We start from the raw sequence: 25,032 nt of genomic DNA, 5'->3' as shown, positions 1-25,032 counted from the left end.
TCTGTGGCTGCCACAGAACAGAGACAGCAGTTACTTCAGTAGTATGGCAAGTACTCTTCCTTTCTGTTTGCATAATCCTAACATAACTGAAATATTGCTCTGCTTAGAACGAAGAAAAATAAATACATGTGTACAGATCCATATGTATAATGTTTATGTGATTACTGATATTTTTAATGGAAGTATTTGTATTGCTAACTGTAATTGAGGATTCTATCTTGTTCCCTCTTTCTCTCTATTAAAGTTATGATCTAGGAAAATATGAACAACTGAAAAATCTGATTTACTGTTTCATATTGCATCTCATTAATTTTAAAGCTGCATAATTGTAAACTACAATAATAATTCTGAACAAATATATTTATAGGCAGTTGAATAGATAGATTGAGGAGCTGAAGCGGAGTCTTACAGGATACTTAAGATATTCTATGAACACTTTGTAGTACATGCATTAATGGTAAATTTTGAGAAGTGTGAAGTGTTGATAGATGGGATGAACAGAGCTGGGAATGAGCTTCATTACAGCTGCAGCAGTTTGTAAATACAAGCAGTATGACAGCTTGTTCTCGCAGAATAAGCACCTGCTCATCGGCCATGCTACCAATAAAAAGGAAACACTGAGAGGAATTTCAGACTGGTTTTTCTGTGCAAAATCTGCTTCTGTTCAAGTATTATTGTCCTGTAGTGAGGATCTAAGGACCAAAACATGTTTTACCACCTGAAGCAATCTTGTCTTGTCTGTATGACTTTGCCCAGAACATGTAAATTTCTCAGGTGGTGCTCAGTTAGCTGGAGCTTTCTGCAGGATTATGTAGGAACATAAATAATTCTGATAGTTCATGAAATATGAATAAAGGCCTATTCAATACTTTCTTTTTTTTGAGGCTCTTGGGAAACCTAAATTGAATTATGTTGCTGAAATTCTTTTAAATACATATTCTGTAAAACTTTTAATGTGCCATATATTTTTCCATTAATTTGAAATAGTTTTTAATTCTTTCAGTGTTCCCTCATGATGAAAAATTTTGGCAAATTCCAGTCCACATTTGTGCAAGGTTTCCAACAAGGGCTATTGGACATGTCCTAAAATGATTAACCTCAATGCTAGAAACATTTCACTTTTCTGCATTGCTACTTCTTGTTAATACAGAGAGAAACTGTCTTCTGTTATTGTTGGGCAAAATGTTTTGCCTCTAACAAAAATTATAGATATATTGTTATTTGTCTGTTTGACATCTATGCGTACAGAAAGCCCAGTGCTGCTGCTTGCAAGGCATCCTCAATTCCGTGTCCACTCATGCAAGGGGCTTCCCCTGCATCTCATCATCGTGTGCTGGGAATGTAACAGGAGCATAAGAGACAAGAGTATCTGTCACAGATGTTGATAAGACTCCTGCTGCTGAAATGTTTTTCTCTCCTCAAATTACATCAGGCTAAGATTAGTTTGGTCAAAAGAAGTGATAAAAACACACAAAAGCTTTCGAATTGACAGAGGCAAAAAACTCCAATTAAGATAATTATATAACTTAGATAAATAAGCTGTGCCATGACACATCTAATGTTTTAAACAGTAATAGCAAATGTTGATAAGTTAAAGCAGGAATGGCTATTCACCTTATTTTATGAACCATAGTGAGTAAGTTAGTCATGAAACTGAAATGTTTTGCCTGCAAAATTGAAAGGAAGTTTTTTCATGCAATGCATATTCTCCTTGGGGAAATCATTATTTGAGGATACTGTTTGGTATCTAGAGTTTACTGGGATCTAGAAAAAGAACAGACAATGGAAAAAAAGCCAACAAAACAAAGCTAAAACCAAGGCTTACTCAGGTTTGACATACTGTTAAGTAAATAATTAAGTATATTAGAGATAAATACTTATGCTACTGACTCACAGGGGCTAGAATTATCTCTACATGAAAAAGGTGTGACCCAACTACCTCTTGCAAAACACCCTGAATTTTTATGAAGCAGCTGTGGCCAAGGACAAAGCTCTGCCCCAGCTGATCTGGCACAGCAATGGTACGCCTGCACTCCGATGGCAGTAATTCCCCCGTGATGTAGAATGAGGTCCTCGTGGTGCCCTGACACCTACCAGTTTTAGGGGGAATCTGCATGTGTTTCCTAGGTTGTATGATGTAAGAAAAGTCCAGATCAACTTCCTATGTTGCACTAGCTTTTAGAAGCACTAAGGGTTAAAAACTGCTACTTCAATGTTAGGGACATCCATGTAGCTCGTACATCAGGTGTACTGGGCTCTGCTGGCTCCCACATAGCTGGTAAGGAGCTGGAGCTCCCACTCCTGCCAGGAAGCCTGTGTCCCTCCACAGAGGCAGGGCACTGCCAGGTACACCTCTGACTGCTTAGGACAGGGGAAAGGGAGTGAGTAATAGGCACCTTCTGCTAACCTCCACCACAGGGTCTGTAAGACTCCACGTGTGCTCTTCTTTCCTGATTTGCTCCCCTTCCAGCAAACCTTGGTGCCAGACACAGTTGATGCTTCCACGCACACTCTAGTGTCTTTGCTGGTAAAAAATGCTGATTGGCATTCTAATGAAAATCTAACTGATGCAACCAAATTGTCTCTGATCCTGAAGTACATATGGTGACAGACACTGTAAACAATTTCTTTTCATCTGTAAAGGAAACACATCACCTCCAGTGTGCCCCTACTTTACATCAGACACACTGTTAAGAGTTTTATCTGATAATTAAGAACCAGCATGAAGATCAAATGTTGATTTTAATTTATACAAATAATTTTTACTAAACAGCTGCTTTGAATGATACTATCTGAAATGGAAACCTTGGAAGTGCTTTGGAGTAAATTAGGTATTCAGCATTTGATATTAATATTTACTGCTGGAATATGATTGATTATATGCTTTGCTATTTACTGTGAAAGCTGGATACACTTAAACATAAATTCTCCTCAGTATATATGAGATGCCCAACTTGGATGCTTTTTCTTTCTCTTTTTGGCAGCGAATTTCATATATTCTAAGTGAAAACTCTCATCTTTTCTCATTACTCTTGCATGTCTGATTTCAAATCTCTCTCCTATAATGCTGGGTGTGGTTTTACTTGCTTTATCACAGGCATTTCCGATAGTTTTGTGTGGCGATTTGGAACCTATACAGTAAAGATGTCCCATCTCTAAAGTACTGGCAAAATTGTAAGAAAACTTGAGCGTGATAGTACAAAATGAGGCCTCTTTTACCCCCTTTGCACCTCCCTGCCCCCAGGGCTGAAGTTGGCTGAGCCACAACTAGTTCAGTCAAGAAGTTTCTTTACAGCCTTATGCAAGGGGCTTTCATTCTGCATATGTTACAAATAATAGCTTTGGACTAATAAGAAGATCTTAGAACATTACTCGGACATCTGTAAGTCATTATTGGAAGTTACATTCCTGTTTGAAGGATCTCTCCAACTCTTCCCTCCTCCCCTTCTCCCAGATCTCTGCTGGAAAAAATGTCATTCCCTGTATGTTTGAAGAAACTGGTTCTGGTATCTCTGACAGTAGCTTCATTGATAATCCTTATGGTAGAAGTCTGATCTTTCTCCTATGTATCAGCAATGGCTTAACTACATGACAATTACTGTGATAACAGAAAAAAAAATTAAATTTTGGTAGAGCAAATTGTCTGGTGAACATATGTCTGCCTGCTAAAATTCACAGGCTCTTTAATGTGAATTTCCCAATAAGCAGAGCTGTCAGGACTGAGGCCTTGGCTGAGTAATGCAGTATCCCACAAGGAAGAAAAGGCAGCATCCTACAATATAGTATGCATTTTTGCTTTGCTTATTCTGGCTTGAGTCTTATCTTTGTTTGAGTCTTGGCCTTTGGCTAGTATTTGTTTGCTAGTACCGCTAGGAGATCTGAACTTGTGCAAACAGAAACAGTGAGGGGTTCCAACTTGCATTTCTCCAGGCAAATGGCCTCATTACAGCTTTAGGCAGCACAACTTAGACACTCAAGCAATTTCATTTATTCTGAAGAGAAAAACTCATTAATTGATTGGCATCAGGTTGAACTGGGGTTTGATGAATATGTGCACTATGGATATAGTTCCCTAAAAACTTCACTGGCACAGGTAGGTAAGATGATACCCTAAATCAGAGCACTACAGTAATCTATGCACTGTTCTGTCATACAGAATAAACATAAGTTAATACTAGAGGTAGCAAAGTAAAACCACTTTGTAAAAGTTGGGTTTCTTTGTTTTTGTTTTTGTTTTGTTTTTTTTGACAAGGAAAAGAGACAGAGTGCACTGTAATTAGATATTATAATAAAAAATGCTTGTAAAATTTCTCAAATTAGCTGTAAAGTTTTGTGAGTTCTTTTGTCAGATCCATAAATCAGATTCAAGCAATTTTTGGCTATTTTTTTAATAAATTGGCAAGAAAAATGTTTAAGGTTAATCTGATCAGTTTTAGTGTATGCAGAAGACGTGTAGTAGATAAGCGTGAAAGACTTGCAGACAGTTTGTATGGGCAATTGCTTCTCTTTTCATACATGCTAACTTTTACATCGGTGAGAGCGTGTTTCTACAGTATATAGTTGATCAAAATATAATAAAAATTATAAATAGTTTTGAAAGTTTTCAAAATAATCCTTATTCTTTTGAACATGTTACAAAGACTAAGAAAACAGAAAAAGGAGCAAATTTAAAAAAAGATTGCTCTTATTTACATAGCTAAATTAACAGTGGGCTTGTATAATGCTTTCCTTTCTATTATGTGATAAACCTCATGTGCAATATCTGTATTTGTTGGCAGATGGAAGATGGGAGCAGAGGGAGGTGTTCCTCATTTAAATAGATCTGTTTTCTTTTTTTTAATAATAAGCAAGACATAAGCAATCCTTTTAGTGTGCTTGGCTATATGTATTTTGCTGCTTAAAATTGCCCTGAGCATATTAATAGTAGAGCACAGCATTCAAATAATATCATGTGGTGGGTGTGGGAGTGAAGGCCTCGTAGTTGGGTTTGGGAATATATACCATGGGAAATCTCTTATGAAATAACTGTTACTTCACACGGTGTGGTCCATTCCAAATGCTAACCATTTACTTGTCAGATATTTTTCATGAGCCTTGCAGATAAGATATCTCCGTGGGGATTGATTTAGCTGTGTTCAGAAAACTAAGCTCTCACCAGAGATGGGGAAACCACTCCACCTTTCTCTCAATTTGGTGGTAGAATATTAACGAGGGGAGTGTTAGTCTCTGGAGCTTCCTCCCACCCTTCAACACATCAGATTCATATTAGCAATATTTATTATCTAGAAGGGTGACTCAGTGTCAGCTGTTTTCATTTTTGCTTATAGCACCCTGGAGCAAAATGTATATATAAGTAACAATTTACATTTTCATTTCTGTATTTTATTGCAGTGGAGCTGGTCACAATACCATAGTAACAGTTGCTTTGCAGATTCACTTTTGACAGCATTTGATTCTTTGCCATAACGGATGTGGTTAAAAGGCTTGCTTGTGGTAAGAACTGGTAAACCTGCAATTCTGAATAATTAAGTGCTATTATTTTATTGAAAGAATCTAAGAAGGAAACATTTGTCTTTATTTAAATAAAGCCAAATATTTACAAAAATTAGTAAAAAGAAATATTCAGTACATTATTTTGCTGTAGGACTTGCTTCGTACATAATGTCTATGCTTATTAAATTCAACAGCATGTGCAAAGACAATTTTACAACTTCTACAGCTGTTCACCACATGTGTGGCTGCATGGGGAAAACAAGTATGAGCTAAGAGTGGTCCCCAGCTTATGCCCCTCTGAGAGATGTATATGGTTACAGTAAAAAATGTACATATAGGCGTTGTAATAAAATGTTAATGGTTACCAAGGTCTAAGTTTTGAGTAGTACAACAAGCCTGCATTTCAAAAATTACAAGCAGAACAAGAAAATTCAACTTATATTGCTTAATATGTTGCTTTGGCCTCTTTTTTACCTACAGAAATTCAACAAATACTGTTTAGGTTAGGAATTACTCTCAAACACTAACTGCATGTCTTCAAATTAGAAAAGACAGCAGCACAGTTATAGGCTTTATCTATCTTTTGCTAACTTTGCCTAACAGGTGTGCAAAGGCTAACTTTACCTTTCTGCTGGATGGATGGTTTAATTTGTTGCCATCACACTTTTTAGATAAAAGGTAAAAGAAAGTACCTTGCATCTGAGAAATCACTCCAGATTTTGGTTTAAAAAAAAAGTGTTCTCAACCTGTGCTAAATATGTCTGTTTTATCAGGAATGTATGTGGGATATATTATGCAGCTATTAAGAAATTACATTCTTAATCCCTTCTGCTCTAAAGAGAATTTGTTACCTTTCATCTTTCTAACACTGAAACTTGGGACCCAAGGAATTCAGCTGTTTTCTCTTCAGGGATCTGAACTCCATCCCACACAATGAAATAGAACTGTGGTTGAATGTTTTTACCTTGAAGAAGTAAAAATGTTTAAGAAATAAAGGACAACACAAGACAGTATCTCCTCTGGTATATCAGCCTCACACATACATGAATGGCTAGACAAGGTTCCAAGTGTAATGGACGAGGGATCTGTGTTCAGTTTGAGAGGAGAAAGAGGGCTGGGGAGAAGGATTCTACAGTCCCTTCATGGACAGTCAGTGAAGTTCTCCCTAGCAGAGGGCCAGTGCAAATCCTGGACACAACGTGGAGTCAAAATAGGAATGAAGAAGGGCACAGCAGTACATGAAAGTTGTTTCTCTGCATTGGCATGGATTTCAACACTTAGAAGCAGAGACCTAAAAATGTTTTGTGAACTTGCATTCCCTTTGAGTGTGAACATCCTTAGTATGGTATCAGATGCATCTATTGACGGGCAGCAAATGTCAGTGTTGCCAGTGCCCTGTAGTATCTGCTCTGTAAGTTTCTCTTGGCCACGTGTGTCCCTGAAGAGCAGTGAGAGCAAAATTGTATTGTGGGAGGTATTTGGGATATGCCTATGTCAGCTGGATCAGGAGCAGGCTTTGGAAATGAACCTCCTGGTCATTCCCACATTTTTTGGTTCTCAAGTTTGCAGTGTCAGAGTACACAAATGGGATTCCTCCTGAGTGAAGTTAAATTGTGATGCAGGACCTAACATGCTCCAAAAACTAGTGGATGTGCAGTCCACACAGGAATTGGCTGGAAATAACTCCCCATAAAGTGTGTCTAGTGTAGACATCAGACCCTCAACAAATACAGTTTCGTTCTGTGTACCCCTTCCTATTGTACCTGGGTAGTTGTTAATAGAGATACTGATAATTAATATGTCTTGCTTTTTAAAAAGCATGATTATGGGAATCTGTTCTTGTATCCCCTATTCCTTCTGGAATTAATTACTGTTCATTAACAAAGTGGTTGGTCTGTTTCATGGGAGAAACAGGATGAGACAGATGGAGGCCAGCCAATGTTCTTTAGCACGAGGCCTTTCTCACCCTCATAGTGATAGTTTTGTGGCTCACACATTAGGAGCAGTTTTCAATGTAGTTAACTATTCTGCTTCCATTGCCTCTTGATATCAAAATATCTTGACATCTAAATATATAGATATCCAGGCAATATGTGTTTTCTTTATCTGGGAGGTAAGAAAGAGCTCTCTGGTTTATAGATTTTCCTATTTCTCTGGTGTACTGGTATGCATCAGTATATTTTCTAGGGCAGGCAAATATTTTCCTTCCATGTTTTAAAAAGAGCATGTCATGTAGAAATGATTTGTGGGTTTCTTTCTTTTCTTTTTCCCCCCCAAGAGCAATTGAATTAAACAGATGAAGTATCAAAAAGATGATTTAAGTATATAATGTTACTTTCTTCGTACTTTTGGTCTCTTACAACCTATAGAAGTTGAAATTTTTTCGGTACATTTTGACTGATTCAGAAACGTATGAATTCTTCAACTTTGAGACCTTCTGCAGATCTATATTGCTGGTGGTGGGCACGTACCATGCCAGCCTATAAAGACCTCCAAAAAAAAAAAAAAAGATTTTGGGGCAAATGAAACTTCCAGTCCTTGAGATAAAATTAAACCTTCAGGCAGCACAAAATTTGAAAGACCTGAATAGCAAATTTACTGGATATGTATATTTATGATATCTGCTAGCGGCATAACTTGCCTTTGATTGTTTCTTTTTGTCTGTGGTTTTCAACAGTGTGTAATTCTGTTGCCTGTCTGCTAAAATACAGATGGTTCAACAGATGCACAGGTCACATGTGGCAAATGTAAGCAACCTGTTTTGTACAGAAAGTTCTCAGCCCTGTGATATAGCGGGGCTTGGACTGGCCCTGCTTTAAAACAATTTCCACGTGATAACACTGGGGGCACTGGCTCTGACGTACTTAGTTTGCTGATGTCCTTCAGCTCATTATCGCCTTCATATTTGACATTGCCAGTTCTGTGGAACAAATAATTCAGAAATACATAAAATTCTTGTTAAATTGTGCAAGACAGGGAATGGTGGTGGGTTACAAGAAGCAGCTGTGTTTGGGCCTGTAGTGAGAAATATTAATGAAACTACAGCTAGCTGGATATTCTCTGGACTGCTTGGGAACTGGTATTTCACATTTTTTGTCTTCAGATATGTACTATGATTGGTGGTGTCGATCAGCTGCTTTCTACTTATCTGTGTGGATTTCTCTGTTGAAAGATTGCCTTTCTCCACAAGTCCGATGCTCAGTAGTTCAATCAGGAGACCCAAGAAGTGGAAAGACTTTTCTCCCAAGGTTTTGTTAAGGAGCAGATGGGAGGTTGGGTTGGTTTTCCTCCTCTCTTTCGTTACTTGAGACCTCTCTTATCTTTTGTGTATATTTGAAGGAAAAAGAAACTTGCATTTGGCTTTTTTAATGTGTAAATGGCAACAAAGACTGGATTTTGATAGCAATTCACACACATCTACACTAAATAATTGATACTTTATGAATCATGATATGATTTATGATTTATGATATGAAAGCCTTCCAGCAGCAAATTATGTGTCAAATTTGAGTGTAAACCCTTCATATATGTATGCACTTGCCTTACATCCCCACTCAGTCTCAATGAAGGACAGTTAAGACTCATAGGTCACATTCCCTGGCACGTGTTATTGTAATTTCAGGGACGATGAACTAACACGTGGGAAAAACAAACAAATATCCAACATAAAGCACTAATCAGTAGCAGTCTAAAGCAAAATAAGGAATGTAATGTATTAGAGATCACTTGGAGGGATGAAATTGAGATCTCTAGCACTTGCAAAAAGATTCTAATTCCTATATACACAAAGACAAAATAATATGTTCTCTGAAATAGTAAATGCTGCACTGTATACATGAAGGAAAAACTTTTACATTAATTCATAATTCCAGCTAGATGTAAACTTTAAATCACATAGAAAAGTATAAAATTAGGCACTTTTACACATTTGTTTTGCAGTAGTATTGGTAATTTCTCTTGCAAAAGAAAAATAATGGTGTGTTCTCCTGCTGTGTTCACCAGGATCAGTGCCAAACCTGAGCACAAAGCAGCAGTGCAGAATTCCTTCCTTGAACTTTTGGAGTTCAAACAAGAAATAAATTGGACCCTGGGCAATACATTACTTGGTAATTTCCAAATCCAAAAATTTTGCCACAGATTGGTATTTAAATTCATATAACTAGTAGGTTTAACTTGGTGATTTTTCTTGTGGGGAGGAAATTTGGAAACACTGTATACTGAAGAGAGACTCATTTTATGGCTCTGCTTTAAAATGTGATTACCTAAATTGGGCTATAAAAATATCATACTGTATCACCTTATAAACATCTCATAACCTCCTTATCCTCAAACCTCTTTGCAAACAGACTGATAACAAAACAGTAGCTCTATTTAATAAAATAAGGTCTTGCAACTTCTGGTTTTTTGGTTGGTTGGTTTTTCTGAGGTTTTTAGGTTTGATTTTTTTTGTTTACTTGACATGAAATTTTGCTGGGATGTATAGCTAGATTCTAAACATCTAGCTAACCTATTTATCTTGGGACAGAAATGTAGCTTAAGCAGTCACATTTCAGGCATTTTTACTGTGCTGGATGAAATTTACTTTATGAAAGGTAGTGACTATCTATCTAGCTGTTTGATTTTTGGCTCTGCCTAATCTGTGAGGCAGGCTGTATTTCAATCTCCTATTTCTTTATCATGACCCAGTGGATCATGTCCTTGCAATCAAATCAGATTGGGAAGGGAAGAAAAAGAGAAAAACAAATCCACTAAAGATTAAAAGGGCTGAAAGAAAATGTCCAAGACACATAATTTAAACAGTGTGTCAAGCTTCAATGCTCAATTACTTTGTCTTGCCTCCCTTTCTTTGTGTTGCATCCCTTTCTTTCACTTACCTTTGCTAATTGAAGTTGTTAGCTCTCTATGCAGCAGCTTTGTCTTGATGATTTTCAGTAAAACTTTTGGCACCCTATGGAAATTATAGAAATAAAAAATAATAAAGCAATTAGGACATTGTAGACATGAGAAGATTTCAGCCTGTGATATTTACATCTTGGCTAACAGTTCAGAACAGAATACAGCAGTTTGGGACTCAATCCTGCGAACAACATATGCAATTTTAGTCATATATATAGTTCCATATTTTAAGTATTACAGGGGTGAATAGGAGTTATTTAATATGTGGGCTTGAATCTGAAAGTACATGTGTATGTTATTAAATAATTTTTATGTGACAAGGTTCTAGGTGTGTAATGATCAAACATAAAGAGAATTGTCTGGAACTGAAGAGTTTAAAGTAATCTACTGACTTCTGGCTATTCGATGAAACTTCAGATTGGGCTTTAAACAGACAACATGCAATATGAGGAATGGGATCCAGCCAGAAAGAAGTGATTGAGCAGTAAAGGTATGCTAGTTTCACATTTTTCTTGTTTGATCTTTTGTTGATTTTTCCCTTCTCTCATATAATCTCTCTTTCTTTCCTCCCTCTTCTAGTCTGTTGTGTTTGCATTTGGTAGGTTGAGGGCCTATAAACATCTTATCAGAAAAATGTTGGAAGGAGGGTAAGGGGCATATCAGAGTCAATAGGAGAGGAGTGCTGGGTATAGAAGAGCCTAAACAAGGCAAGCAGGGGTGAATGAGAGGCACAAATGATATGATTAGTCATGCTGGAGGATTTTGTCTTTTTTCTTCCTTTTTTAAATCTGAAAGTAAGAATGTGTTATGTGAATTGGATATGTAGCATCAGGTTTGAGTTTAAACCCCGTGGTATCTTCCACGATTGCACTATACATGACTTGTCTGTGTTTGGAATTACTCAGATTTGCTGGTGCACTTGAAATTCACTCCCTGCCTTAATCCAAGGTAACATTCAAGTGTAGACAAGCCTAACAGTTCAACACTAACATTTACTTACCTTTGGCAAAAGTTTTAGGTGTTCAAGGAATGCAGGATCATTCAGTAAGGAATGTAGAATTTTACCTCATTAGTTTGTATTAATGAGTTATTTCCTAAGAAGATTTTAATGGCTTAATTTTATTAAGTGAACCTTTATATTAAAGGTTGTGTGGGTAGAGTCATATGAGTATAACAATAGAGTTACTACATCATAACAACCTATATCTAGCAACCTATGGTGAAGCCTTTTAGACCTTTCTATTCCCTGCTTTCAGCTGCACAATAAATCACAAATAAATCAGCTTAAAACGGAAAGCTAATTTTAAATAATAGCATTTTACCTCAGAGAGGGACAAAGTGGATGTCCTGGGCAATGACTGCACTCATCTGAACATACTCCTTGTGCTTAATCTCAGTTCCAAACCAGTCTTATGTACAAAATATCCTTGCAGGATCCATTCCTTTTTGGAATTAGTGAATTAGGATATTTACTCTTTTCTAGACTTTCAAAACTATCAATGGTTCTTTAGCATTTCAAGAACACAGTTGCTGGCCTGTTGTCTGGATCCAGCATTACAGAACTTGTATTGCCTTAATGTAGAACATGATCTATAAATTTAAAAGCAAACAGGAACAGTTCTTAGGACAGTGTGGTCCTTCCTCTCTTTGATTATTATTTTGGATTTTTAGTTCTTTATTGGTTGGGACTATCTTTTAGCCGTGACAAGAATCTAGACACTGAAGTCAGACAGAGTTTTGTGAGAATTAGTCCTTACTAATGTCTGAAAATCATTTCTGTGATCTTGAAATACTTTGTGACAAGAAAACATTTTCATACAAAGTTGCTCTTTTATAGAAGTCTGTGCTTTTGATTAGAATCTCCGAGTCAATTTGGGAATAAACTTTTTGTAGAGCTTTTGTACTCTTCATTTCTTTTAGTGGGTAAAATACTTTTAAATAGTTCTATAAATAGGTAAGTGATCATCAGATGCCTACATCCTGCAGCAACTCTTTAAAGCATGCTTATACTCGTGGCAGTGGGTTCATCAGAAGAATATGTTAATTAGCAGGAAGTGTATTCAGTGCTGTCCCAAGGACAGCACACAGGCCCCAGCTCCATGGTTATCCCAAGGCCCTGGTCCTGCATCATTACAGAGGCAGAGACGGTTCTGTGTTCTTAAAACTGTGGAAATTACCCAGGCAATGATGGTTTTAGTATGCTAAGGTTTTGAGTACAAGTGATCTCTAATTCTCCTTTTCAACCCCAGATATTCTGTGATTCTGTGAATATAGAATGGTATCCAAATCAATAACCTCTGTCCCTGGGAAGGATTAGTTAGTTCAGATTGGATGCCATTTTAAAGGATTGATACTGCTTTTGGCTTGGGTGACCTGAATTCAGCAGACTCTTCGATGCAGGTTAGAGCTCTATGACTATAATGTGAAGTTAGTAATTGAAGCTGGTCTATAATTTTGTGAGAATAGTAAACGGGTAGTTGTTATCCACAGAAGTATCTCTATTGAATTTTGTGGGAAAGAAAGGAAAAAAAAAGAAATTAAAACTGCCAAGTGATGGTAATAGTTTTTACTTGGTGCCTATTTTTTGAGTTTTTACATTTGCTTAGGCTTAATTATGTAGCACCATGAAAACATTTAAACCTCCTGCAAAAGTGAATTGTCACAGCTTTCATACATCTTAGTGAGGATAATACATTACATTGCTGGATTGGGCCAATGCCTGCTAAGTAAAATAACCCTGCCCTGGATTGAAGTTAATCACTAGATCAGGAAATACTTAAAAAGTAAGTAAAAATACAAATTATATATATAACTGTGTTCCTCAGCTGCAAAGATGAACCCTATAGTTAAGATTACAAGAATTTTCCATGGTTTTAATAGAAATTAGGTGTTTTCTGTTTATTCTTCCATGAAATGTAAAAACAAAGAAAAATTGCCAAAGCCAACTGTCTATCATTATGTTCCTGGGGGAGCCAACCCATGTTCCTAATTGTACTTTAATGTGGCAATTTGTCATATACAAATATATATTTTTATATACATCAACTGAGTTACATATTAGTTTATAACTAAAAATCATTGTTGAGTGTGTCTTAGAAAGTCTTGAACTTTTTCAGACACCAGGAGAAGTGGTGTAAAGCTTGAACTATGGTCAATACCTAACAGAATTGGCTCTTGAACAAGAATCAGTTCTTATCAACATCAGTGAAAATGGTGAAAATAATTTGGAGTCAGACCTGTGTACAAAGAATTTGATTTTGCCAGGACTTGTGTGCACACATTTGACTTCACACACTTGAACAGCTCTCATGGCTGCTTATTTGAGTGAACCTAATCTGTTTGATTTAATCTTTGCAGGATTGGGACCCAAATGAGTAATTAAAATAAAAATAATTGGTTTGCTTAAATTTCAATCTCATTTTTAATCAGTGGTCGGAATTTCAGCTAGTGGAAATATAGTAGCCAGAACATATGCCTTGAAATGCATATGTTGCTAAAGAATATTAATTTTCTTCATTCTTGAAGGGACTTCCCCCACCTCCACGCCTCTCTTGCAAAGATTTTTCATCCTACATACGAGAGTGATAAGAGAGGAGATATGTCATGTTCCAATATGCACAACTTTTCAAACACTAAAAATAAATTTAAAATTCTGTAAGCTGGCTTACGCTGCCAACGAGCAGTCCAAACGTGTATTTTACATGTTTCTGCAGATTTTATAAGCCTGTTTGCTGAAATATTTAATGTAGACTAAATGCTTGTTATTTACTTGCTAGTGGTCTCATTTACAGATAACGTAGAAGTTTTGAGGCCTAGTCTCTGGGGGACCCAGCCATTGACTGATGTGTGGTATGTGCAGTGGAACTTTATGAGTAAGGTTCGTCCAAACAGTACAGATCAAAGTTAAGTGGCAGGGCATTAATCTAGGTTGCAAATTTGGCTAAAATGTGTCTGAACACTCATAACAAACCTCCTGGGTAGATGTAAGAATTCAGCATTCATGATCTGGGGACAAAGGGGCTGAAGTCAAACAGCACTATGAAAAAAATCAACTCCCCTCCTAGCAAGAAAGCCAATTAAACTAGTAAAATTTTGTTGAAACATTCTGAAACTCCTCTGTACCACTCTTTATCTCCACATGGTCTCCATACCTATACACGAATAATTGCTTATTTGGATAATAATAGGATTAGGGCTCAATTTTGTGACAGGAGTTTTGCCGTATTAATGTTTGCCAAGTGCTAGTATTGCTCTTGTTACCATGACCTTTAAAGGATATGTAGGTAGCAAGAGCACACCGGTCTTGCAGGACTGTGTCATAAAGTAACTCTCTGCCCATCCTTGCTGTAAGAGAAAATTAGAACGGGGCTACAGGTGGAAAGGCCTCACCCATGGTGTAGCTCCCTGAATGACATATGGCTCCCCAACTCAGTAGTCTTGACAGCTGGGTGTTTTGACCAACTTAAAAGTGCATTCTGCACTGAACAGCACTTTGTTATTTTCTACCATAAAGTAATAACTCTCGAGTGATCTGGACTGATTTGCTTAGCTGTATACGATGTCAGCTGTGTGGTGTCACCCAAGACCCCTTCTGATGCGTGTTTTTGGCTGCCCTTGGTCGGGGCGGCCGCGCTGATGGGACAGCGGGGCCCCGCTCAGTCCCTGCGCCCCCCGCCGCCGGTGGGAGCTGGGCCCGCCGGGGGCTGCGGGGACGTACCTCGGAGCACAGGGCAGGGCACCGTCACACCGCCGGTCACGCCGGGGGCCGAGTGCAGCCCAGGCTCCGTTACGGACGCGGTGCCCGCGGCCTCACGCGCCTTCCAGGCCGGTAACTTAAGGCCGTTGCCGGCGGGGGCCGGGGGCGCGGTGCCGCCGCCCGGGGCGGCGTGAGCGAGGTCTATCGCCGCTGTGCTCCGGCTGCTCGGGGCGCCGGCTGTCGGCTCGGCCGGGCCGTGCGTGTGGCACCGGGACCTTCCTCACGGCCTCGGGGACGGACGGTGCGGGACGGGCCGCGCGGGGACCCGGGCGCGCGCTCGCTGCGCGAGGGCGGCGGAGGCGGGCGCGGCCGTCACGGCGCCGGCCCCGCCCCGCGCCCAATGTCGGCCCCGCCCGCCCCGCCGGGGTTACTGCCGGGCTGGGGGCCGGGCCGGGGGCCGGCTGGGCGGGCACGCGCCTCCCCCGCACCCGCCTCCTCGCGCCCCCTCCGCGCACCGCGGGCCGGGCAGCAGTGGCCGGCGCTGGGCAGCCTCGAGAGGGCTGCGTTCCCGTCCGCTCCCTTCCCGGCCGGCGCTGCCCATGGCGTAGCCGCGCTGCTGCGCGCCTGCCCCGCGCCTGCCCCGCGGGACGCGGCGTGGACGGACCTGCCGCCAGGTGGGTGCGGCGGCTCGGGCCGGGCGCCCCGCGGGGGTACCCTGTCCGCTGGGGCGGGCGCCTCCCGGGGTGTCAGCCTGGAGGGCTGAGCGGGACGGTCCCGGGGGCCCCCGCGGAGCTGCCGGGCGCGGGGTGCGGGAGCTGCCCGGGCCGGTCGGAGCCCGCGCGGGTGCGGGGAGCGGCGCTGGGAGCGGCGCTCCCGGCCGGACCGTGCGAACCGCGGGCTCCGGGTGGGAACTGAGGAGTGAGCCGGGAGGTGAGCGGCTGGTGGGGGAAAGCTACAGGTGTCCCGGCGACAGCCACCGTGCCTGGCTGGCTGGAACGTGCTGGGCGAGTTGCGGGCACCGAGCGAAGCCCTGTGCGGATGCTCACGCCGGTGTGTGTGCGGGGTCCTCGTGTCATTCAGGAGGCCAGGTGGGAACTCCGCAGTGTACGAGCAGAGTGAGAGTTTTGTGTGAGGATAATGCATGTCCCGTCATTGCCATTTCACTGAGGAGCTGTTGACCTGTGGGATTTTCTGTTGCATGTTTTGCAGGGAATGTACTGGAGTCAATTCACTGCAGCCTTCTCAGTCCATCTCTCCTAGTAATAATAAGAATGTGCCAATAAAGTTATATGTAAATTAAGAGAGTTTTAAAATATGAACTTTACTCAGACTCAGGTGCACTTATAATTCTGAAATTACTGTTATTGGCATCAAACAGCACAGGAGGCGATACTTCTTTTCAAAAGAAAGGAGTTTAGGTGTAGCTGCATGTGTAGTTACACCTTTTCCACTTGCTGTGGATGTAACCAGGTATAAATCTACTCATCTCAGTTTTGTTAAGCTGTAGCTGTTAAAATTTACTTGCTATCGTTTATTATTTTCTTCTCAAATGTAGTATCATCAGGACAGTTCAGTTTTTACAGAGACCTCCTGATAGGGTTTGTAACCTGTTAGACACTTGGATGAACAAGTGCCATGATTTTGTTCTAAGAAAAAGTTTTTCTCGTTGGATCTGTATTTATACCAAACTCAGTTTTTATTTACTTTTTTTTTTTTCTTTTTGATGAGATTGAACAGGCTGGTATTAGACCCCCACTGGGGAGAAAACCCAGAGTGACAGAGCTGCCTGCTCATTAACTGTAGGACCAATTAGGTTTGTCTTACAGTGACCTGGAGGACTCATACTATTGTAGTCTCGTATGTGGAAGACTTTAAACCTATACATGTAAATGAAACATCTTCCTAAGACAAAATCTATTTATTTATCACTTCTTTCTAAGATTACTTTATTTCTCTTACAGTCCATGTTTTTCTCCATGAATGCCAGGCACAACATGAGTTGGTAGCTGGGTTTTAATTAGCACTGTACTGGTGTCCTGTTAAAGTGTTCCCAGCAAGAGTGTTAGTAAAATGTTAATTGGAAGATGCTTATTTGTTTGAAGAGCTCCAGTTTAACCCATGAAAGCTTACAGGGCTCGAGTTCCAGCTGAGGAGGAGCTGCTCCTCGACTCAGACCTGGGCCGACACCAACTGCTGCAGCTGGTGCTCAGCTGGGGGAGGAAGGGAGGGACGAGTGTTGAACGGGGGGCAGGTCGTTGGCTTCCTTCAGTGAAGAGTCCTTTACTCTGAAACTTGCTTCCCCCAATTGTTTGCTGCAGTCCAACCTTGTTAACTTTAAAGTGACACTTCAAATTTTTCTCTCCTGCCATGCTTTCTGTCTCTGGGGAGGTCTCGTTTGGTTGTTGATACTGATGCACATTTTGTGTGTCCAGAGCCTCACCTGGTCAGTGTGTAAATGATATCCACCATGGATCTGAATTCTTTTAAGAAGTAAGCTTCAGGGTTTTTTTTCCTGGCCTGCAAAACATCTTTTCATACCCCAGCATCTTGATGCCTAACTCAGGAATCATGTTTGGAGTCAATTGCTAAACCAGCAGGGGGAACACAAAACTTTCTGTCTATAAAGTCTCTCTTCCTACCACAGTTGCAATTTGTTAAAACTTTGGGCCTCTACTTGTGATAGTATTTCTTTAGAAAATGAATGTCAATTTACTTAGACTCCCCTCATGCATTGGAATAAACACATAATTTTTGAAGTCTTGTTTAATAATTTTCTCTAGCAGGCCTGTCTCCCACTCTTCTGAATGGATTTTTTTTTTTGTCATATTAGCCATAACTGGACTTGCAAAAACATTAGAGGTTTGTTTGAGAGAAATTTCTCTTTGAAGATGTTTGAAGTGAAGTAATTAAACCTAAGGAATGATATTTTGAGTAATCCCGTAAGTTTTAGATAACGAACTAGACAAAATATTTTCACAGTGAAACTATTACAATGTCACATTTATGATTGTATATAGACATCCTGAGAGTTAAAGTTGAGTTGCAAAGAAGTTGTATTCTCACAAGAAACTATTTCTAGTATTTAGAGTTTCCATAAGAGAAAATATTTTTAGATACTCTCTTACGTTTTAAGAAGTCATTAATAGCTTATTTTTGTAAAGGTCAACTGACGCTCTCAGCACAGATCAATAATGATTTTCCTTTTGGATTTGTGTTGGTGAAATGATTGGTTAAGTATTTTGTACCAGGAATACTGATGTAAAGGCTGTTGCCAGAGGAGGTTTTGTGGATGACTTGCATCAAGCCATATTGCTTTCTGGTCTGTGAAGTCGGATGCAGCCCAATGGCAAACGTAAGGTATGGATATGCATACAGATGGCTGAATGCTAAGTGAAGTATGGGAATTTGCATCATGTCAGCTATTCCCCGGTAAAAGCTGGGGAATGGACTCTTACCCTTCTGTAAATGTGAGATATCTTGCTGCTAATACTTGGTGTTAAGCCATCTTTTATTGATGGTGGGATAAAAACATGCCCGGGAGCATTTGCCACGGAGTAGCCAATTTGCTGCTTGTGAGTGATAGCAGCTTTATATTCTCCCAGCATTAGGTGTTAGAGCAAGTGGAGACAAAATGTAGTTCAACTGAGCTGACAGTCCCAGGTCAGGTTTAAAGGAAGAGATGTAAGCTCCTCTGGTTCTGGAATTGCACTGACTGCATACTGAAGTATGAAATGAATATGAGTTTTCTTCCCACTGTTTCAGTGACCAGGTATATGTGTATTCCAATGGCCATGCATTCTTCTCTAAGAGCATTATGGGTTGTTGCCAGCTGCTGAAGGTACAAAACAGTGTATGTTAAATTCCATTGATAATCTCCCTCCTCCGTTGCTTTCATGGAGTAAAAAAACTTTCTCCCCAGGTGGTTCTCTGACTTTACAAATTACACACTTCAGCATCTCAAAGTGAGATTTCTGTTTTCATGTTATTTGAAAATAGCAGTAAAGCTTTGCCTGATATATCTTACAGTTCTTTTGTTTGATACCTCCAATAATATTCTGTTAACATTTAAGACATGAGTTACCAAGTCTTGGGCAATTTATGTGAATCTCAGAAAATACTCTATGGGATACAGATTGCAAATATCTTTGCAGTCGCATTACTTTTGATCTAGATCCACAAAATATTTGTGCATTATAAATAGGCATTACTTCTATAGCAGTAATATTTGTGGTGATTAACAGCGGTATGCTAGTTTCTAGCCACTTCATGAATAGAAGCATGTTTTGCCATAAAAATGTACTAGCAAAGAAGTAGTGCAATTGGAATTGCTTTATCCATAACTGTGGATTCACATTTTTATGTGCTGGCAGTCATCCAACAGAGCAGCATTTCTTGTGCTATTACAGCAACAATTAACCCTGTGGTAGCCAAAATGAAACAGATTTACATATCTCTGAAAATCAATGAAGGAGGGACTTTAAAGCTGCCACTTCAGTTTATAGTCCATATTTTTTAATTTCCAGTATCACAAAATAATTTTTTTTCGAAAGAACTTACTTTGAGACCTTGATTAGTCAGACTTGTCCAGTTCAGCAGAGAACATTTTATATATTGCATTGTAAGTGTAGTATTGTTGACTTGTACTGCTTAAAAATGATTATGTCTGGGAAGATAGATAAGTTTCTGACGTATCTATAATGAAGTAAATGGGGTTTTTTGAGGAAATTATGAAAATAATTATTCTGTCTTCATTCTGTGAGTAGTACTTTAAAATGGGCTATACTTTATAATTAACAAATTTAATTCCATTATGTTTATCACTTCTCTTTAATAGTCTGTCTGATTTCAGTACACTAGTTGACCAAGTTCAGATTTTTTTCTTTTTCCTTTCCTGTTGCAACACATTGTAATATTTTGGGAGTCAGCTGGAAAGGATCCCTCTTTTCAATAATTTCAGTTGTGACCTTGCAAGAGACCTGTTTAGGTTGCAGGAGAATAGCTTATCTAGAGGTCACGGGTCTGAAACAGGTTAATTATAGAGCTACTGTGTGTAGGTTGTTTTTCTGCACAGAAGGCAGTAGGGTCTGTGATACATAAGGTGTTGTTAATGATTCTGAAGAATAATGGCAATTCACTTATTTTCTGATTTCCTTTGTAAGCACAGTAATTTTCTGTTGGAAATCAGTGAGGTTTATTGTGTTTGTGAGGAACAATAAAAAAAATCCCAAAGTATCCCGTGAGTTTATTGTATAGTATAAATCTGCTGAATTCATGTATATTTCTTTACCAGGAAGCTGGAGGTGAATTGAAGACCAATATGTCCTCTTTTGTCTTAGATTTATACAAGTAATTTGTTAGACTGTAGCTGCATTTGACCAGAGCATGACTAAGAACTATAGTAGTGTGTTATCACCAATGCAATACATTGTTTTGACAATGATTTGAATTACAAAACAGCTGTTGCAGAATTTGAAAAGATGCACCTTTTCTTGTTTTGAGGCTCTTGCATTTAATGGACCAAGTCACTCCCCCAGTATGTACAGCTCCTGTTCTGTGATGGATTAGTTCCTCCCTCCAGCAAGGGATTCCTCCTTTCAAGTGATCAGTGTTTCTGAATACCTGGGGATCTGGTGGTTTGGTTCACTCCAGTGACGAGATGTAGTGGCATACAAGATGCACAGATTATTTTTCTGAATATAGGAATTTATTCCGGCTTTCCCTCTCCCTATACTTGTGCTCAAAGATTTTTGCAGTCTTTGATTGTACATTTAATGTAAAATGATTAAAGGAAATTCTGAATGGTAAAAATTTTATGGGAGTGTATCTTCATTCTGAGTGGAATGCGATACTGATGCATATCTTGGCTGAAACAAATACTCATTGAAGTGCTTGTAAATAATAATTTTTATGAAAAAAGGTTTTGTCCCAACCTGAACATGTTTTTCTGCCCAACGAATTGAATTATACCAGTTATATAACAGACAGTTAGGGAGAGGGTAGATTACCCCTACACAGAGGGAAACTCCTTTTGACTCATTCTTTTAACCGTGTGGCATTTTAAGGTCTTCCCTATTTGTGTGGGAGAAGTTTCCTATCTGTAAGATGAGCATCTGAAAGTTTAGTGAGTAACAGTGAACTTTTGACAAATGTGTTTATCTTGCATTCTTGTTTAACAACCTTAAGAAATAATCTATTGATCTAACTGCCTACTAGAGTATACCTTAGAGACCAAAATTCTTCTTTTGTTGTTCTGTTTTGTTCATTTGGCTTTTTTTCCAAAATGTGGTTTTGATAATGCATGCAATTAACTTTAAAATACCTAGCAGTTAATATTCTAACTTGTTAATTTACATCCTGTAGTATCTTATGGCCCATGGCAGTGGGGAGGGCTGGCTTGTATCACCTCATCCAATTCCTGTATAGTGGGAAGCACTGATTTTCAATCCTGTTCACTTATTTGCTAACCACTTATTTTTTGTTTGTTTTTCCCTTCCCAAAGAGGGTTGCATCCTTATATAGCAAATTTATGGTTAGTGCTGTAGTCTTGCTTTTCATTATTACTCTCTGTGGGTTTCTCACAATTAACCTAGACAATTTTTGGTATTTATTAGGTCATGGTTTCAAAACTACTCTTCTAAATGTGTAGATATAATTTCAAGATTTTAAAACCACCAGTGATTGATTTAGGGTTTTTTTCCTGGTAGGAAGGTCCCATATAGAATATTTCTAGATGCAGTTCTAAGGTTTTGGAGTTCAGTCTTGGAAAAAAATAACAGTGTGAAGCATTCACTGACAGAGTAATATGCTGAAACCTTTTACTTGGAGTGGAAGAAGCCTTGCTGAGTTGTTGGTAACTTTACATACTGCTGTGGCTTCAGTTCTACAGAGGTACCTTCCCTAGGGTTATATCTGTCTTGATAGGTGCATTAGAGCTGTTATCTGTTTAGTTTAGGTGTGCAATTAGAAACTGAGCCAAGTAAAACTTAAGATAAATGAAATTTCTGTGAGGTTGTTGGCTGCTGCTGTGTTCGTGAAGAGTAAGATAGCCCAGTGCCAGGAAACCTATTCTGTTTCCAATTAGAAACCATAGAAAAGTAAGTAATTAGTCCAGAGAAATTTAACTGTGAGAAGGAAAGGTTGTAGAGATTTTTTTTGTCATGCAATTTATGATGATCTTGCTAAGCCTGAAGATTCCTGTTTCTAGTGCACCCTTTTGTTTTGGGGTAAACTTTTCAGAATCAGCAAGTCCCATTTAAAAAATGTGAGCCTGGTTTCTCTGTTAATTGTGATGAGATAGTACTGGTTAATTGGGTTTGGTGGGAACTTGAGTTTTATTTAAATGTACATCTGACATTTCTTGGGTTGCCATTTGTTTATGTATGTATGTTTCTAGGCATCTCTGCTTTTTTCTTCTTCTGCTATCTGAATGTATATCAGGAGGATGGCATATAATTGTGCTGCTGGTATTCCCTGTAGGAGCAGTGAGATTTTTCATCAATCTTTTAACTAGAAGATGGAAGCAGAATGCTTAAAGTAGTTGTCTTTCTCGGTGGGTGTTACAGGGTCACTGCTGTGGCTATATTGGGGTACTGTCATGACTTTTTAGCTTGTGAAAGAATAGACTACTTGTGAGTTGCACAGAAAATAACATGGCAGAAGCTGGCAGTAGATGGCAGATTGCTTGAGCCATTACAGTATAATGGCTTGAGCCATTATAGTACAAGAATTGTACAGCATCCAGCATCTTGTTTTCTCCACTCCTGTTAGTGATGTTCTATGTAGGATGTGCCTGAGGGCTCTACGTTAAGGTAGAAAAGTTCTGATTTGGTACTGAATTTGTATGTAGGGTGTTGGTCTTGTTAAACTCTGTCTGAAGTGCTGTCTGTGCTCCCTTCTGTAGAGGTTCAGTAACCTCTAGGAATTTCTGCTGCTGTCAAAAAGCAATCTGTTCCAGTCTACTCCTTGTGGAAGAGTCTTGGATACTCCTTCCACTAAAAGACTCCTGAAGGCACTTCCTTCCCTTCCACCTATTGAACCCTCCTGCATCCTGATCCTGTAAGAGACTATTCTCTTGTTTACACTTGGTAAGCAGAACCTTGCCCCTCAACCTAGGAAGATTCAGCTGCATACCTCCCTGTGTTGGGGGGAAGGGGAGTCCTGAGAACATATAACAGAGTAATTTTTGTCCTGTTTCTGTAAACTGTCTCTTACTTTTGTGCTGTGTTGTGCAATTGTTATTCAGCTGAAACTTCCAGTGTCTGGTGTCATCTAAACTCACAGTAATAAAGTCAGGTGATAAAAAAAAGTAATATTGTGAAGCTGAAGGGAAAGTTGGTTGTGAAATGATACTGAGAATAGACACCCTCTTCCAAACTGGATCTTCTTGCCAGCTGTGGGCAAAATATGTACCAGGTAGCAAAACCAACCTCAGCAAACCATTACTAAAAAGGTAGAATGGTTTTACATCTTTTATGGACTCATTTGTGCATATTTTGGGGCTTCCTGTAATTTGACAGGCTACTTTGTAATACATTAATAAGAAAATAAATAAACAAAATGTTAAAACAAAAGTCACATGGAGTAGAGGGGCACAATTGCTAAATGGCATAAAGCATCTTCCCTTGGCACTTTTCCAGTTCCCATAGCCTTTAACTGTGACTTGTTGAAATGTCCCATTACAAGCACAGCAGCATGTGAACTGCAGGACATCAGTTACTTTTTCCCTGGGCTTTTGATATGTCAGGATTTTTAGTTTTATTACTATTCATATATTCCCTGAAAACGAAACCACTTTGTTGTTTCTAAACCAGAATCTGTCCCCTTAATAGTTTATGAATAAGTTACTGTTTTGAGTTCTGAATGTGGAACTTCATGTATACGCCTTGAACATAGGCATTAAAAAAGTACATATTTTTAATTCCACATGAATATTTGCTAATTCTGTTAGTCATCTTTCTGACCTGTATGCGTGCAAATCACAGAGAATTGACAGAGGATAAATGTCATCTAATAAAAAAGAAATCTGCAAAAATGCATATTTAATAGGAGTAGGGTTATTAAATAAACTCTTTCAAGAACTGTTCTGTTCGTAAGTTTATAGAACTGCTTGTATAGCTAACCATTTGTGTTGTTTTTTTTCTTGAGCTTGACTGTACTTGATTACAAATGATTGGCTTTTTTACTTACACATGGAGTGCATGTATTCATTGCATTCACATAGGGAACCAACTTGGACAAATGGGAAAAAAACCTGGTTAAATAAGTTAAATGGTTGCCATGCATAAAACAAGCAAACAGAAAGTGAAAAAGCTTTGGCTGTGAAGGCGGCCTTGGATGGCCTAGAATCTTGGGTTCATGTTGCTATGGCAAAACAACACAAAGGGACAGATCCTACTGGCTTCACTCAAGTATCCCCATTCACTTTGTTAGGACTTGTGATGTGACTTAGAGGAGGATTTTTGGCTGGCTTTGGCAGAGAAGTGTTTGTTAGCAGTGTTGTAGAGAGCTGTGCTGCTTCTGGCACCATACATGGGAGGAGGGAACTACCAGAGTCCAGGTAGATAAGGAGGAGAGGAAGTGGAAGTTGTTCTTCAGGCAGTAAAGGAAAAGGTTGGACAACGAGGAGATAGAGTTAAGGCAAGGGAAGAATTTGTATGGGAAAGGTAGGTGCTGATTAATGAAACAGATGGTGACTATTGGGGAAGAGGGTTAGAGGAACAGAAATAAAAGGGGAAAATAAAACAAAAAGATTCTAATTCAGCAATAAATGTGGCACTGATTTCAAGAAGAATAATGTGTAATAGGTACTTGGCCAGAAATACAGAAATAGGCTGAGTAAGAAAGTGCTTAAATGTCCTGAAGACAGAGCTTAATCCTAAGGTGTACAGTGGGTCATTTTCATTTGTAGTTCTTCAAGCACTTTAGAGCAGAGTCCAATCCCCTTTTTG

General features: G+C 39.3%; 2 protein-coding genes across 19 annotated transcripts in view; one reads left to right on the top strand and one right to left on the bottom strand.

Moving 5' to 3' along the window:
• The window catches only part of BRDT (bromodomain testis associated), a 50,829-nt gene extending 35,589 nt beyond the window's left edge, over positions 1 to 15,240 (bottom strand). For 13 of the 14 annotated variants that reach the window (XM_051802369.1, XM_051802378.1, XM_051802280.1 and 10 more), the window contains exons 1-2: positions 15,107 to 15,240; positions 10,368 to 10,441 (exon numbers count right to left, since the gene is read on the bottom strand). The gene's annotated coding sequence lies outside the window, so the exon portion shown is untranslated. Of the gene's footprint in view, positions 1 to 10,367; positions 10,442 to 14,778; positions 14,870 to 15,106 lie in introns of those variants that run through there. The other variant, XM_051802290.1, reaches the window with a different exon arrangement.
• The window catches only part of TGFBR3 (transforming growth factor beta receptor 3), a 116,189-nt gene continuing 102,017 nt past the window's right edge, over positions 10,861 to 25,032 (top strand). For 2 of the 5 annotated variants that reach the window (XM_051802581.1, XM_051802592.1), the window contains exon 1: positions 15,575 to 15,759. The gene's annotated coding sequence lies outside the window, so the exon portion shown is untranslated. Of the gene's footprint in view, positions 10,880 to 15,574; positions 15,760 to 15,996; positions 16,016 to 25,032 lie in introns of those variants that run through there. The other 3 variants (XM_051802562.1, XM_051802552.1, XM_051802571.1) reach the window with 3 other exon arrangements.

This window comes from Manacus candei, unplaced genomic scaffold, assembly GCF_025592945.1.
Source record: "Manacus candei isolate 608988 ecotype Guabito, Panama unplaced genomic scaffold, ASM2559294v1 h1tg000005l, whole genome shotgun sequence".
Classification (NCBI taxonomy): Eukaryota; Metazoa; Chordata; class Aves; order Passeriformes; family Pipridae; genus Manacus; species Manacus candei.
The sequence above is the reverse complement of the archived record's forward strand: the minus strand, read 5'-3'. Positions and strand labels throughout refer to the sequence as shown.